At 32.3% G+C, this 15,350-nt stretch overlaps 1 long non-coding RNA gene across 5 annotated transcripts; it reads right to left on the bottom strand.

Moving 5' to 3' along the window:
• Nucleotides 1–5,137: 5,137 nt before the first annotated feature.
• On the bottom strand, nucleotides 5,138–14,183 carry LOC129298963 (uncharacterized). 5 transcript variants are annotated; one of them, XR_008590463.1, is made up of 6 exons: nucleotides 13,523–14,183; nucleotides 13,252–13,324; nucleotides 11,026–11,100; nucleotides 8,479–8,572; nucleotides 5,755–7,144; nucleotides 5,138–5,391 (listed from the first exon to the last, which is right to left on the bottom strand). It is a non-coding gene; the product is annotated as an uncharacterized LOC129298963 (long non-coding RNA). The 5 variants fall into 5 exon arrangements; XR_008590462.1 differs by having other exon boundaries at nucleotides 5,138–7,144; nucleotides 11,026–11,081; XR_008590460.1 differs by having other exon boundaries at nucleotides 5,138–7,144.
• Nucleotides 14,184–15,350: the final 1,167 nt, after the last annotated feature.

Below are 15,350 nucleotides of genomic sequence, written 5' to 3' on the forward strand. Positions count from 1 at the left end.
TTTCAATTAGCACATGGTGAATTAGGACACTTGAAAGAGGCTTGTGATACTTGGATCATCACAAATGGGCTCCCTTTTCTCTCTTGAAATTCTCTCTTGTATATTGGTCTTGAAGTTTTCTTATGATACAATCATTGGGCTCTTTTACATCCTTATGTGGGGCTATTATCTTTGGGCCTTGAATACCTTGTAATGGATCCTTGGACATATTATGATAGTCTTGAATCATGTAGCCTTCATGGGGATGAGACTCAATCATACATCTTAGCTCCTTTTAGTCTCCAAGTACTTCACCTCTACTCCTTCGACCATGCTCTTCATGATCGAGCTCTATTAATTGAGTTAGGTTGTTTGTAGCTCTTTGTTGGCCCACTAGATTTGTGTCATACTCCCCCTCTTGAAAAAGAGTCATCCTCGGCTCTTGTAAGTCTAGAGTAGGACAATAAGAAAAATTAGTAACACCAAGAATAATTGTCACATCATACTTACCTTGAAATCACTTATATAAACAGTCGCTCAAGCTAGATATATCATGAAAGGGGTCATCACCTCTGGGATGCAACTTTGTCCTCTTTAGAAGCCTTAGCTTAGGATTGTATGGCCATGTCCAATTTCCTTGGTCGAAGATCATTCTTCTATGCTCTCTAGTAGAATGACTTATGTATTTATATTTCTCCTTAATTGTAGACAAAGGTGGCAAAGAGTAGTCCTGGATTGTCCTTTTACTTCCATTTGAAACTTCTTTAATGATCACATAATCAAATCCATGAAAAAAATGGATAGTACAAATTGGAATAGAAAAGCTAAGGTTATTAGTAATCAAAAGTTCATCATTATACATAAGCATACTTAGAGGTTTTAGACAATTATTAACCTGTAACATATTAAAAACACAAGGTAAAGAATGATTAAGAGTGTTAGTAGAAACATCCTCACAATCACTCTTAATATCACCTTTCTCACTATGTTCTTGCTCATACTTTTCTTTACATGGTTCAACACTCTCTTTTTTATACTCAATATTTTTCTCATTCTCTTCTTTTGGTTTTCTCTCAAGTAACTCTCTTTCTCTCTCATCACTCAATTTCTTTTCAATATTTTCTTTTTCAATCTCAAGCTCTTTTTCTTTTTCTCTCTCATCCTCTTTTGTTAACCTTCTTCTCTTTCTCTCTCAAGCACCTTTCTTTTTCTCGCCGTATTTCTTTCTCATGCAAGATGACAAAAAGAGAAGAAGGTTGAGAAAAAAGACTTCACCCAAAAGCATTGATTGGAGGTCTCATGGTGGCAAAGAAAAAGAAACAGGAAGCACTTCAAAACCAAAACAGTGAAAATCTCTAAACCAAAATTGCAAGAAAACAAGAAGAGGTAAAAAGAAGAAACTAAAAGGACATCAAAAAGGAACACACAAGCAAAAGTTAAAGGAATCAAGCAAAAGAAACCAAACCAAGTTCTACATCAAGGGAGGGAAGAGACAAACAAGAAACCCAACCAAGCCCTAAATTAAGAGAGGGGTCTTCTTAATCAATGAATGGTCAGGAGAGGGAAGAAACAAACACAAGTCTCAAAGAATAAGAAGGAAATGAAATAAGGACAAAAGAGATAATAAAGTAAAGTGACCAAAGGATAGGGTTTCTTACCACTCTACTTGGGAATAAAGATGCTTTTCAATCATACTCTTCTTTTTTCTTTTCAATTTTCATCCTTTTTTTAGCACACTAATTTTTTGCTAATTTTTTTGAGCAAATTTTCTTTTTGTTTTTTTTTTTACTTTAGCGTTAAAGTTGATGATAAAAAAGGAAAACAATTAAGTTTTGAAATTCAAACTTAGGCTAAAGTAAGAAATAATTTTAATTTGCATTGAAGGTTTAAAGATGATGAAGATCATGCCTTCTCTCTCTTCATTTATGATCATAAATATGTGCTCCTCTTGTCCATAATACCCTTCAAGCATATTTAACACATGGTGAATTAAATAGGCTTGGGTCTTCATTAATTGGGCTTGCATCTTCATGGATTTAGACCTTGAACAAGATTGCCAATTGATGAACCCTTTGTCACCTTGGGTTATCAAATTTAAAAACTAATGGTGATTATGATGAGCCCAAGTCAAATTTCTCAACTTAATCATTGATTTCCAGAATTATATTAACACAAACCCTCTTAATTAACCTAATATGAGACACTTAGAAGCCTCTAAGTGTGGTGTAACATTAAATTTAATGGACACTAATGAATCTAGGTCAAGTAAATTTAATACTATGTTCATCCTTGTTCTACACAAGTTTCGGACCAAAACAAGTGCAAGAAAAACAACTTAAGTCAAATTCATATAACTATATGAATCTAGCTTAAGTTTAAACATGAATTAGAACAAGAATCAGCAAAAAATCTTAAAAAAGACAATTAAAAAGGAAAGAAAAGAGAATTAAGGCTCAAGATCTCAATTAAGGTATGAAAGTGTCAAAACAACTATTGCACTATTAAGGTCTATGAAGTCAATATGTAAAAGACAAGAAATAAACCCTATCATGCATAATTTGATGCCAAAAATTTTATATATGTAAAATATGAGATAGATCAGGCCATCTTTGTTCCTCTTTCCCTCAACCCATATCCCTTGTTTTCAATTAGCACATGGTGAATTAGGACACTTGGAAGAGGCTTGGATGCATAGGCCTTCTTGTGGATCAATGGACTGGGCTTGCAATACTTGGATCATCACAAATGGACTCCCTTTTCTCTCTTGAACTTGCATACTAGTAATTGGGCTCTTTCACGTCCTTGTGTTGGGCTATTATCTTTGGGCCTAATGGACATATTATGATGGTCTTGTACCTTATGAATCAGGTGGCCTTTATGGGGATAAGACTCAATCACACATCACACAGCTCCTTTTGGGCTCCAAGTACTTCACCTCCACTCCTTTGGCCATGCTCTTTATGATCTAACTCTATTAATTGGGTTGGGTTGTCTGTAGCTCTCTGTTGGCCCACTAGATTTGCGTCATCTATTTTGGTCTATGGGATTTTACTCTTAAGCCCTTTTAGATAGGCTATTGGATTATTTGAACTGTTTTCACTCTTCTCTTTAATTGAGTTTATTTAGTAGCTTTGCTTTATTTAAATCATTCTGATTGAGTTATTGTGCTGCAATTGATGTTATTTTAATCCAGTATTTTTTTGTGAGTCAAGATTATGCATTTTTTGTGAAATTAAAAAATTATCATTAATCCAGTATTTTGGAATATAATTGTGATTCTTTCTTTGAGCATGTCCCGAATTGAATTCAGATGCTCAACGTTCATGTGTCATTACCGCATTTAATGTATTATTGAGAGATACATAGTTGAAGAAGCAATTGAATTATGCACCAAGTATCTATCCAATGTTGATGCAATAGAGTTGCCGAAAAGACACAATGAAACAATAGGGGTGGAATTATTGGGAATAAAACATTAGCATAAAAAATACTGAAGGTATTATTTTTTAATATTTTTTAAAAAATAATAAAAAAACATATTGATAAACTTAAGGGATCACATTGAGACGCATTATCCCAACAATAAAATTATCGGATAAATATGAAAATGCAATCACTAATTATAGAAATATCCATCGACAAACATGAAAGGAAGACAAACAATAATAAGCATTAGATAATGAAAACAGAAAGAAATGTTAACAACATAATATAATGAACAACTATAAAGGAGGAAAACTACGATCAAATCAATGGACAAATTGGTTAAAAGCTCATTATCAATACGATTTCAGAATGGATGGTCCAGATTAATAATAAAATGAGTGAATGCCATGTGTCTCAACCAAGTATCAAGATATCAAAACCATATTGCCAAAACAAAATTGAATAATGAGTATACAATAACAAAATAATATTATCAAAAAAGAAAATAAGGCAAAAAAAATGTGTAATAAAATAATATAATGAACAATCGAGTGAAAAAGAGAGATGATAAAATAACAAGCAAAGAACCAATTGTATAAAATATCAAGTGGCTAGCTTGAATAAATTATATAAAACACTTATGCTTATTGTTCCAAACAACTTGGTCAAGAATAGGAATGATGTAGCTGAGGGTGCATCAAATTGCCCTTGCCACAAAAGTGTGAGTTTGGGGATTTTATTGTCAAGGATAGAGCAAACACACCTTATTTTATTTCTTATCCCATCTAGCATTGTACCCATTGTGCCAATTGTGGATAGAACAATCTAAGGTTCCTATGGCCTTTTCTCTTCCCTCGATTGTAGATCAATCGCACACCGTAAACTTGTAGACCTGACCAATGCTAGACCTGTACAAAGTTTGTCTAATAGCCTTTACTTGGCCTTTACCTACAATCATTCAAGTATTTGTGTAAGAATCATTTGTATAGCACATACTAATTCATAAGACTTGGCTATATTTCTATAGGACTTGATTGTAATTTTTCATTATTTTTAAGTTGCATTTTTTTCAAGTAAAATGACAGTTTAGTTTACGTTGGCAACAATAAGCAACGACTGAATGGGAGAAATATGATCACATCAATGGACAAATTGGTTAAAAGCTCATTATCAATAAATTTCAAAATGGATGGTCCAGAGTGAATGCCATGTGTCTCAAAACCATATTGCCAGAATAATGATTATACAATAACAAAAAAATAAATAAATATTATGAAAATAAATTAATAAATAAATAAAGATAAAAAACAAGCTATCAAAAAGAAAATAAGACAAAAAATGTGTAATAAAATAATATAATGAACAATCAAGTGAAAAAGAGAGATGATAAAAAATATACAATTAGTGATAAGAAAGCCATACGAATTGGTAGAGGCAAATATAAAATGAAAATAATCTTGAGAGTGAAGGATTGTAATAAAAAGGAACAATATAAATAATAAATGGCAAATAAATTATCTCATATTCGCATACAAGACCAAACTAAATTATCAAAGCTCATTATCAATACAATTTCTTTTAAAACCGGTGGTCTTATCCCAAAAATGACAAAATAGTGTCTCAAAATTATCAACTCAACATTCAAATTATAATCAAACCACTAATTACTAATTTAGCCATGTTTATCAAAAATTCAACATTATATAAACAAGTCTTAATAAAAGGAACAATATAACTAATATTCTATTGGTGAATTGAACAATATTACCAAATAAATAAAAGTTGAATAATTACAATAACAAAATAAATGACAATAAATTAATAAATATACAAAGATAAAAACAGAAAAAATAATAGAAAAATAAGAGTATAATAAAATAATATAATGAACAAGACGGAAAGACAAGACCAAGACCAAGGAAAAAACCAAAAAAACAAACAGAAAATGAGTCAGTCTTTGCTAGTGTAGCTACTGAAGTAGAGCACCTGTGTAAAAAAAAAACAAACAAGTGAGTGCTTTGTTCCTCCATTGTGAGAACATTGGCCAATAGAAGTTACGGATGACAAAGAAAGAGAAAATGAAGAAGTAGGAGACAAGGAGGAATGAGCAAAATAATAAAGGAAAGTGATATCTTAGAGGATTGAAAAGAAGAGTAAGCGACGAGTGGTTCAATCCGGAATGAGAGTAACCACAATCAAATTAATGGACAAACTGATTGTAAATAAATAACTAATCAATCACTAATGATCCATTTAAAATAAAATCATTCAGTTAAAAAAAAATAGTAAATAGCTAGCTTAAAGAAATTATCAATGATTATTGTTCCAAACAAAAAATCTATGATTTACCTGGCCAAGAGCAAGTATGATCTAGTTGACAGTGCTAATGCACCCTCTGTAATATTAAATTTCCCTTACCATAATCTGGAATCTAAGATAACAAAGAAAAAATTATACAACAAAGAAAAAATTGTATTAAACAATACCTATTAGAAAGCAAAAAAATAATCAAGTGAAATCAGTGAATCTCATCAAGTTAAAAAAAGAATGGCAAATAGCTAGCTTTAAGAAATTATATAAAATACCGATAACAAAAAAATCTATGGTTTACCTGGTCAAGAATAGGTATGATGTAGTTGAGTGGTGCTAGATGCACCCTCTGTAATAAAATTAAATTGCCCTTACCACAATTTCCAATCTAAAACCTACATTTTCACATCAAATTAAAATAGCAAATAAATAATCTCATATCCCATCACCCAGAAAGAAACACACTTCATAGAAAGACCAAACCAAAAAATCAAGCAGCACACACTTTGACTCACGAACAATCTTCACTAGTGTAGCTATTGAAGCAGAGCACCTTGTGTATAAAGCAAGTGATTGCTTTGCTCTGCCATTGTCAGAACATTCGCCAATAGAAGTTAGGGATGATGAAAAAAGAAAAAAATGAAGAAGTACGAGACAAGGAAGTGCTAAAGTCTTAAGCTAAATAATGAAGGAAAAAAATGACGATTCTGAGGAAAAAACGGTTCAATCCGGAATGAGAGTAAGCCATGATCAAATCAACAGACAAATTGATTAAAAGCTCATTATCAACATGATTTCTTTCAAAATGGATGGTCAAGATTGCTCTCCCAAAAATGACGAAAAAAATGAATGAATGCCATGTATCTCAAAATAAAATATCATTCCTATGAAAAAGATACAAAACCAACTGCATTAAACAATCACTAATACAATCACCAACAAAGCCAACTGTATCAGGTAAATAAATAATTAATCAAAAATACAATCACTAATAAGACAATTTATAGAAACAAAAAATTTATCCATCTATAAAGAACAAACATGAAAAGAAAACTAATAATAATAAGCATTATATAATGAAAAAAAAGTCTTGAAAGTGAAAGAATTATAATAAAAAGAACAATATAAATAATAAATGTTCTATTGATGAATTGAACAATATTACCATACAATAACATAAAAAAAATATGAAAATAAATTAATAAATAAACAGAGACAAAAATAGAAAAAGGTTTTTATAGGCAATATGAAAAAACTCATTAAGTTAGAAAAAGAAAGGTAAATAGAAATTATATAAAATACTGATGATTATTGTTCCAAACAAAAAATAAATGGTTTACCTGGTCAAGAACAGGTGCTAGATGCACCCCTCTGTAATAAAATTAAATTGCCCTTATCACAACCTGTCAATGTGATCTGCATCTGAAACCTACATTTTCACATTAAATTAAAATAAAATGCCAAATAAAGAAGCCATCAGTAAACTGAAATCCAAGGATTATCCCATAATCCATCACCCAGAAAAAAACACACTTCATGGAAACAAACAAGACCAAGAAAAAAAAACCAATAAAACAGACAGAACAGACTCTAACTCATGAACAATCTTCGCTAATGTAGCCATTGAAGCAGAGCACCCCGTGTAAAAAGCAAGTGATTGCTCTATTCCGCCATTGTTAGAACAGAGATGGTTTTGCCAATAGAAGAAATTAAATTTATACCAAAATGCTAAGATTGGAAGGACCATGAAGGAACCATGACTTAAGAAGGATTAAAGGAAATTGAATGATTGCACATTGCCTGAACGCAGCCAATCTGACAGTAGTTAAAACAAACACAGTTGAGACATTCATATTGAATGAAGAAAGCGAAAGATTCCCCAGAGGAAAACATGAGGTTTCCATGAAACCTTAGATTTCTTGAAGGAGGAAGACTAGCCTTGAAACAAAGACCATAACCTCTCCAGAGGCATTTTTGATCAAACTCAAAATTTTCCTACCTGACATCCAAATAACCGAGAAGTTTCTAACATATAAAAATCAACTGGAAAATTGATTCAAATGCAAGGGAATTAAAGGTTGCCATTCTTGTAAGATAACAAGGCCATCATTTATATAACACACGGACCACCATTTAACATGAAAAGCAATCCTCATGATGTTCAGAGTAATGAGTGAACCCGTTATTAACGAACAGAACCAAAGAAACACACCCACTCAACTTCCAGAAAGCTAGGAACTTAGCCGGATGAAACTTGCGACTGTCCCAAATGATCCCATGAACATAATGATACTTGCACCAAGAAGAAATAACAAACTTTCCATGAAAAGGATCCATCAGCAACAACAAAGACCAGCAGAAGCAACAAGCAATAAACAACAGGAAGAGGGGAAAAAAAGAAAAAGAAAAAGAAACTTCAGAGAAAAAGCAGAGAGACAGAGCCCCCCCATCTGATCAATTTCCGGTGTCAGCCAAGACAATACAATAACTACATGCATAGTTTGAACTTTTATCTAAGTATCCTCCACCAACTCAAACATAATATTCATCCTAAAAATTGCCCCCAACATGAAGGCGAGTGCTCAATACATGGTTAATGCAAAATATTCCCATCTCCAAAGACAGGTCAAATATGAAGTGGGAAAAAGAACATAGGAAGAATAGAGAATAAAAAATTTCATATTGAAAAAAAAAAGGTAAATCAACTCCTGACATTAAAAAATGCACAAACTCCCTAAACAACCAGTAAAGAAAAGCACTTACATTAAATTGTAGATCTAGTTCAGCTTACCCTTCAATGATTCCAATCAGTTCATACATGTGCTCATGTTAGAGCTAGTCACTGAAGACTCAAACTCTACCAAAAAAAAAATCCATCTTAGGAGGAGAAGGGACACATGCAACAAAAGTAGAATGGCAAGAAAAAATTGTTATAAATATTAGAAATAAAATTTCATAACATAGAAAACTTTAAATACTTATTTTTGTAAAGATTAAGTGACAAAAACCAAGGAAAATGAGGGTGACAAGTAGCTATGAAATATCATTCATCAAAATCCCCCACACATAGCTATTGCACTCCTGGACAAAATTTCAAAAAGTAATATATATATATATATATATATAAATATATATAGAAACATAAATGAGTTCATGCTCAAAATGATAATTATGCCAATTCAATTCTCCATGCTCAACCTGAAATGATTCTCATGCAACTAGAATATTCAAAATGCAAACCTAGTAAACTTGGATAGGCAAATAACCACACAGGGAAAAGTGTTTACTCTCAACTCAATAGTGTTTAGGGGTAAATTTTCACTCAAGTCCACTTATCCAATCATTCTACCATAGGCTTGTAAAAATTCTAAATCTCCACCACTTGTTAGCAAAATGCATGCATGAATCAAAAGGTCTTTCATTTGGTTGTAATGTAAAGGGTGGGAAGTGGATGTAAGAATGCATGTGGAAAGAAAAAATGTATAATATATCACATTTATCCAGCAAACCGATGACATGGGATTCATGAGCATGAGCTAGGTTCAAGACATGGAAATTATACAATAATACTATCAATTAAGAGCAAAGTGATTCATAACTAAGCAAGCAATAACTATTATTTCTTCTTCCTTTTTCTGGTTTTTCTTTCTATTTTTTTATACATTTTTTCACATTGCCTATTGCCTTTTTCTCTCTTCTTTTTTGACAATCTTTTCTTGACTTTTTCTTCTTGTTTTCTTTTCTTTTTCTTCCTAGCTGTATCGCCCTTGTTTCTTTTCTTTTTGACAATCTTTTCTTGGCTTTTTCTCCTTTTCTTTTCCTTTTTTTTTTTCTGGCTACTGCAAAACAATCATTTCAGCTTTCACCTTCAATTCGTTCACAATTCATATCAAATATTAATACAACTCAAAACATCCAAAACTTGAATACTAGATATGCAAATGAATCCCAACAATAATAAATATAGCATAACATGCATTCCTAGAAAGCAAGAGGGTGTAAATAACAAATGGAATGAAAGAAAATAACCGACAGGCCCAAAATGGCTAGCAAAGGATATGATCATGTTAGGTTGGCTATTTGGCTAGACTGGCTATTTTATACGAAGGCTGGCTATTTTATACGAATGCCTTGATCATTTTCACAATGCAAATGCAAAAGTAGGTTTGATAAAGAATTAGAACAAGTTCTGGAGAATGAAATGGAATAAGTGGAAAACGCACACTAGAAAGGAATCAGTATAGGCTCAAAATAACCTTCCATCAGGGCTCTGTTATCCCCTAGCTCAAGCAAACCAAGTAAGAACATTCTATCCTATCCTAGCTACACTTGAAACAACCAAGTCTAACAATTCAAATCCCATTGGCATCTCATGAAACTAAGAATTTTTATATCAAAACAAAACTTTTTATTTAATTTTCTAAAGATCTTTCAAAAAAAGAACCAAATTTTTTTTTTTTTTTAAAAATTTTGGCCAAATGACCTAAAACACACTCCCCCCCACACTTAAATGTTACATTACCCTCAATGCAAATAGACATATCAACCTAAATGAATGCAACACCTAAGGGAAAGAAAGCTTCAAAATGATTACCCTCAATGCAAATAGACATATCAACCTAAATGAATGCAACACCTAAGGGAAAGAAAGCTTCAAAATGACAAAACCTAAATGCAACGGATGACTTTTTTTCTACTAGATCCCCCTACCCAGCCACTTAGACAATTGCCAATCACAAAAATCAACCAGCAATATTCCATAGGAAAAGAAAAAGTGAAGGAGATGATACAACCTAATTTGAAGCACTTCAAGCACTTGAAGTTGAAGGTGTGATCCCTAACAACCAACATGCAATCCTTCAAGATACGCTCGATATCAATATTCCTTCTTGAATTACCCGGTGGCTTGGGATCAATGGGTAATGGATCCAAGATATAAAATATAGACATTAAAAAATGAACAAACTCCTCAGACAACCATTAAAAAATGCACTTACATATTTTTTTTTAGTTAAAAAGCACCTACAATGATTCCAAACAATTCCTTACTGCTCTTTGGTGGAGGAGCTTGTTCATAAAAAAGACTCAAACTCTAAAAAAAAAAATCCATAAACATTTGAAATTAAGCATCAGTTGCATCTTCTAAGCTCTACAATAGCATTCAAGAACATATTTACACCCCCTAGCATATTACCAAATTAAACATATCAAATAGACAAATACACCGATAAAATAATGTCGGGAAATTACAAATTAAACATATTAAATAGACAGATACATTGATAAAATATGTTGGGGAATTACAGATACCTTTTTAATCAAATCAGTTATGGGTCTTTTCATTTTCTCTTGGGGCTTCAATAGTTCTGCTTTAACAGGGAAAACCTGAAAGAAAATAAGTATCACTTACTTCTAGCTAAAAGGCATAATAGAATAAAAGGGCCGTCAAAGTACAGTCTCTTGCATGAAAAATTCCAATCATAAATCCACTTGTCAGCATAAGGGAAATTTCTCAAGCAGTACCAAAGTCAAATGAGTAATTATTTTTTGAGCTTAAATCAATTCCTAAGAATTAACGAAAGGTTAAAAAAATCATCAAGAATATGGGAAAAAAAAAAGAGAAGTCAGCAGCAGGAGGAGGACAAGGGGACATTCAATAGAAGTAAATGTCATAATATATATTTCTTACTAGAAACACTCCTGTGGGTTTATTTTTTTAAAATATATATATATGTATTTATTTTTCTTATGCTAGCTTGCTTCATATTTAATTTAAATGTCATGATCATTTAAATAATAATTTAAATACACAATATAGAAACACTAAACACACCAAAGCCTACAGCAAATTTAGATAGCAGTAAGGAAAATTTAAACATGTTGATGCAAATGTTTACAGCTAGACCAATACATCACAAATGTAAGGAGAATATTTTCTTTTTGACCAAAAATCTGCAATGATATTAATATTAATCCAGTAGGGTACACCTGTCCAAATGAGTGAGGTGACTTTGGAAAAGACTAAGTCACCCAATGAGATGGAATTTTTCGGTGTGAATAATCACAAATTACCAAATTGAGAGTGAAAAGAGGCAAGCTGTTACATTAAATTGACTGTCAACTTAGAATTGATTATAAGGTAATCCCATGCTTAGCATCCTCATATGCAGCTGCCAGAAATTCTTCATTGCTAATATCACCAAAACTGTCACAAGGAGCACTACATCCCAAAAATTTAAGTCAAATTTTACTTTACCGAGCTTTTTTTCCCATTCAAGCAAAAGAGAATTGGAGTGTTGTTTATTGAAGTAAACTCAAAAGAGAATCAGAGTATTGTTTCCCGAAGTATACTCTAAAAAAACATAATTTATCGTCACAGCTGCCGGAAAATGCATGGGCAAAGCTTTCTATGCCACTTCTTGAGATGAAAATGGAGGTTAAACCTTGTTTTCCTCTCTAGTAAGTTCACAATCAAATTGGTTCCATGCATACTACAGACATTGACCACAAAGTCCACATAATAAAACATGCCAGTGAGTATGATATTGTTTTCTTTGAAGTAATGGATTGGCTTTTTCTTTTCAGACCAATAAAAAAAATACATTATTACTTATCACCCTATTTGATGGCTAACAAATAAAGAATTTATTGCTTCAACCACGTATATGATGCTGATCAACAGGGACAAAATGTAATAGCCCCAACTCATATTGAAATTCCAACTCATATGCCTAAGCACACAAGTTTATTACAAGGGGACGGAGATCAAGCATTTGATTGTGGTTTGGCAAATACTATTAAGACTAAACACATGCAAAATTATATGTTTTAAACTTTTAACACCAAATCAACTTTCAATTCTAGCAGCAAATTAACATCTCATACACTATATAGTATTCAATGTAAGAAATCACTGCTCACAAAGGAACAATGTAAGCTAAACTCAATTCAAATATATCAAAAGATATATTCAGTACTCTTCTATATCTTTGACCACATCCAACAATCAATCATAACACCCACAAATAAAAGATGATTAGCAAGTTTACATTAATAGTAAGCCCAAAATAAAAACTGTTGACTATCCACTATTAAATGAAGGAATCTGAGATGTAATCCAATCAACCAAACTTTGTGAAGCAATACAGACACAATATGTAAATCAAGTACATAATACAAACAACATATACAAGTCTCCAAAAGAGGGTGTTGCGGTTCTTCTCGATGCCCAAAAGAAAATGATGAGCATGAAAACCATATTTGAAGAGCACAATGTAAAATGATTCTGTTTAGATTATAGTAAAGAGTTTTGGTTGTGGTGCACTGTGGAAGTAAAGGAAGGATGATGCAGAGAGAGAGAGACTTGAAATTTAAAAACCAATGAAGAATGGAAGGAGAAATTGACGAAAATGACCAAGCTTTGTATATATTGAATGCTATCATTCAGTAGGTTAATCAAAGCATAGAGGAAGAGAAAGGATAATTTTTTTAACAAAATATAAATGCATTAACCATGAGAGATGTTAGATCAATTACCATTCTTCACTCCTCCCAAATCCTCTCCCCCATCGCAAATTCTTCTTCCAAAGCTTAATTTATTGGAGAAATCCTAGATGAAGGAAGAAAACAAACGAAGAAGTAATTAAGAACAATTGATTAGAACATGGGGAGGGAAAAAATAAAAAAGCATGGCGATATGACTGAAGAAGACCAATAAAGAAGAACAGCGGAGAAGACAGGGATTATTGGTTTCTATATTCTGATATAGCTTGTTAATGGGCAAAAGTGACAAGATATTTTAAACAACCTGAAGGGGTCAGAGTGGATGTCGATCTTATTCTCATTTGTCCTCCGCCTCCTTGATGACCCTCGCCGCCAACCAAGAACAACATGAACTGGGTCACAGATGGCACTTCAAATAGACGCGCACTGTCCCCTTCATCTTCTTCGTGCTGCCTTCTGTTGTGATCGAATCAAATACCTATACGCCCTTTGTCTCTTGCTTAGGACATTCTAGAAGAGGGAGTGGAAGGAATGAAAGTAGCGGGCAGGTGATTAGGCAGGGAAACCGACGCGCATTTGCTACCACCTTCGTCGTTCATCGCGAACACAAACTCACAATTTCCTCCTTCAAAATCCTCAAACTCGCCTTAGATCCCAGTCACCTTTGCCTCAGATCATTCAATCGTCCAACCGAAGACCAATATCCCAAAATTGACATCAACCCTCTTTGAGAACGCCCACACACAAAACCGAATTGCCCAGCACACAAATGCACCGAGCCAAAAGAAACCCTCTCTCACACTCGGCCTGTGCCGAGAAAGGGTTGCCGTAGACGGCATCGCTCTGCCGTGCGGAGAACCCTCCGAAAACGAGGTGACGGTTCAAAACCCTAGCAAGGCATGAGGCCCCAGCCAATCGTTCCCCTATGACTTGAGTCTCAGTCTTGAAGAGTCGCGCCGCAGATACCGTCAGTTATTTGTGCCTCGCTTAGGTTACATGATAGCAGCCACTAATAATAGCTTCGCAGAATCGCGCAGATGTGCTCATCACTCATGATTGTAAATAAAAGGCCCTTTGTAAAAGGAAGGAAATAAATAAATAAAAGAAAGCCCAACATAAATTTTGGTTGAACGGTAAATCATCGTCTTCTTAAATTTTAAGGCTTTACCATTAATTTGAAATTCACTGAATCTAATTTACTTAATTGTTATTAATAATAATTAATTTTTATTAAAAAATAATATTTTATTCCATAATTGTTCACACTATTCAATTTAAAATTTATTATTATTATTATTATTATTATTATTATTATTCAAAATATATTATAAACGCATGCGCACTTGTTTTTTATATGCAAGAATAGATATTTAACCTTCTTTCACAAAACACTCATTGGTTAAGGGTGCTATAGATCTGTCAAAAGTATTTTTCCTCAAGAAGTTAGTTTTAAAAAAATAAAATAAAGAATGAATTTATAATAATTCCTAGAAAGTATTATTCTAATTTCAATTTAGACTCATGTAAGTGACTTGCCTACTAGAATGTTTAACCCTCTAATATGGCATATTTTTTTTTGGTCTTAATGTAAGAACAAGTTGACTAATTTACATCTATTCAAGAAATTAAGCAATTTAGATATAAAACTTGGATAAGTCACACCCATTATAGTAGGATTTAGACACTGAAAGTGAAATATTTTATATATTTGTAATTTAGTATATATAGTTATATTTTTTTTAAATTACATTTATTCTATGATATTTGTTAAGATTGTGTACAAAAAGGCAAAATAAATAGAGCGATGAGGATTCAAAATAAAGAATATTCAAACCTCGTGCATTGCACAAATGTAATTAAAATTCGTGTGAGAGAAACAAACATAAAAAACACAATTTAAATTAGAACATGAAAAATAAATATTTTGTCATCAAATATATAAAAAGATAAACCTTATGTACGTTGATATTATTTAAAGATCTTATTAAAAATTTTATCATTTAAAGATTAAAACATCATTTATAAAAAGAATAGACATAATGTTATTGATTAATTTTACATGTCATTTATTTATTTAATCAAATTAAATTATTAAGTTATACAATGTCATGAAATTTTGTAGAATCTTTTTA

The sequence above is a fragment of the Prosopis cineraria genome, unplaced genomic scaffold, assembly GCF_029017545.1.
Source record: "Prosopis cineraria cultivar Desert tree isolate PC_DT_omini unplaced genomic scaffold, ASM2901754v1 PC979, whole genome shotgun sequence".
Taxonomy (NCBI): domain Eukaryota; kingdom Viridiplantae; phylum Streptophyta; class Magnoliopsida; order Fabales; family Fabaceae; genus Prosopis; species Prosopis cineraria.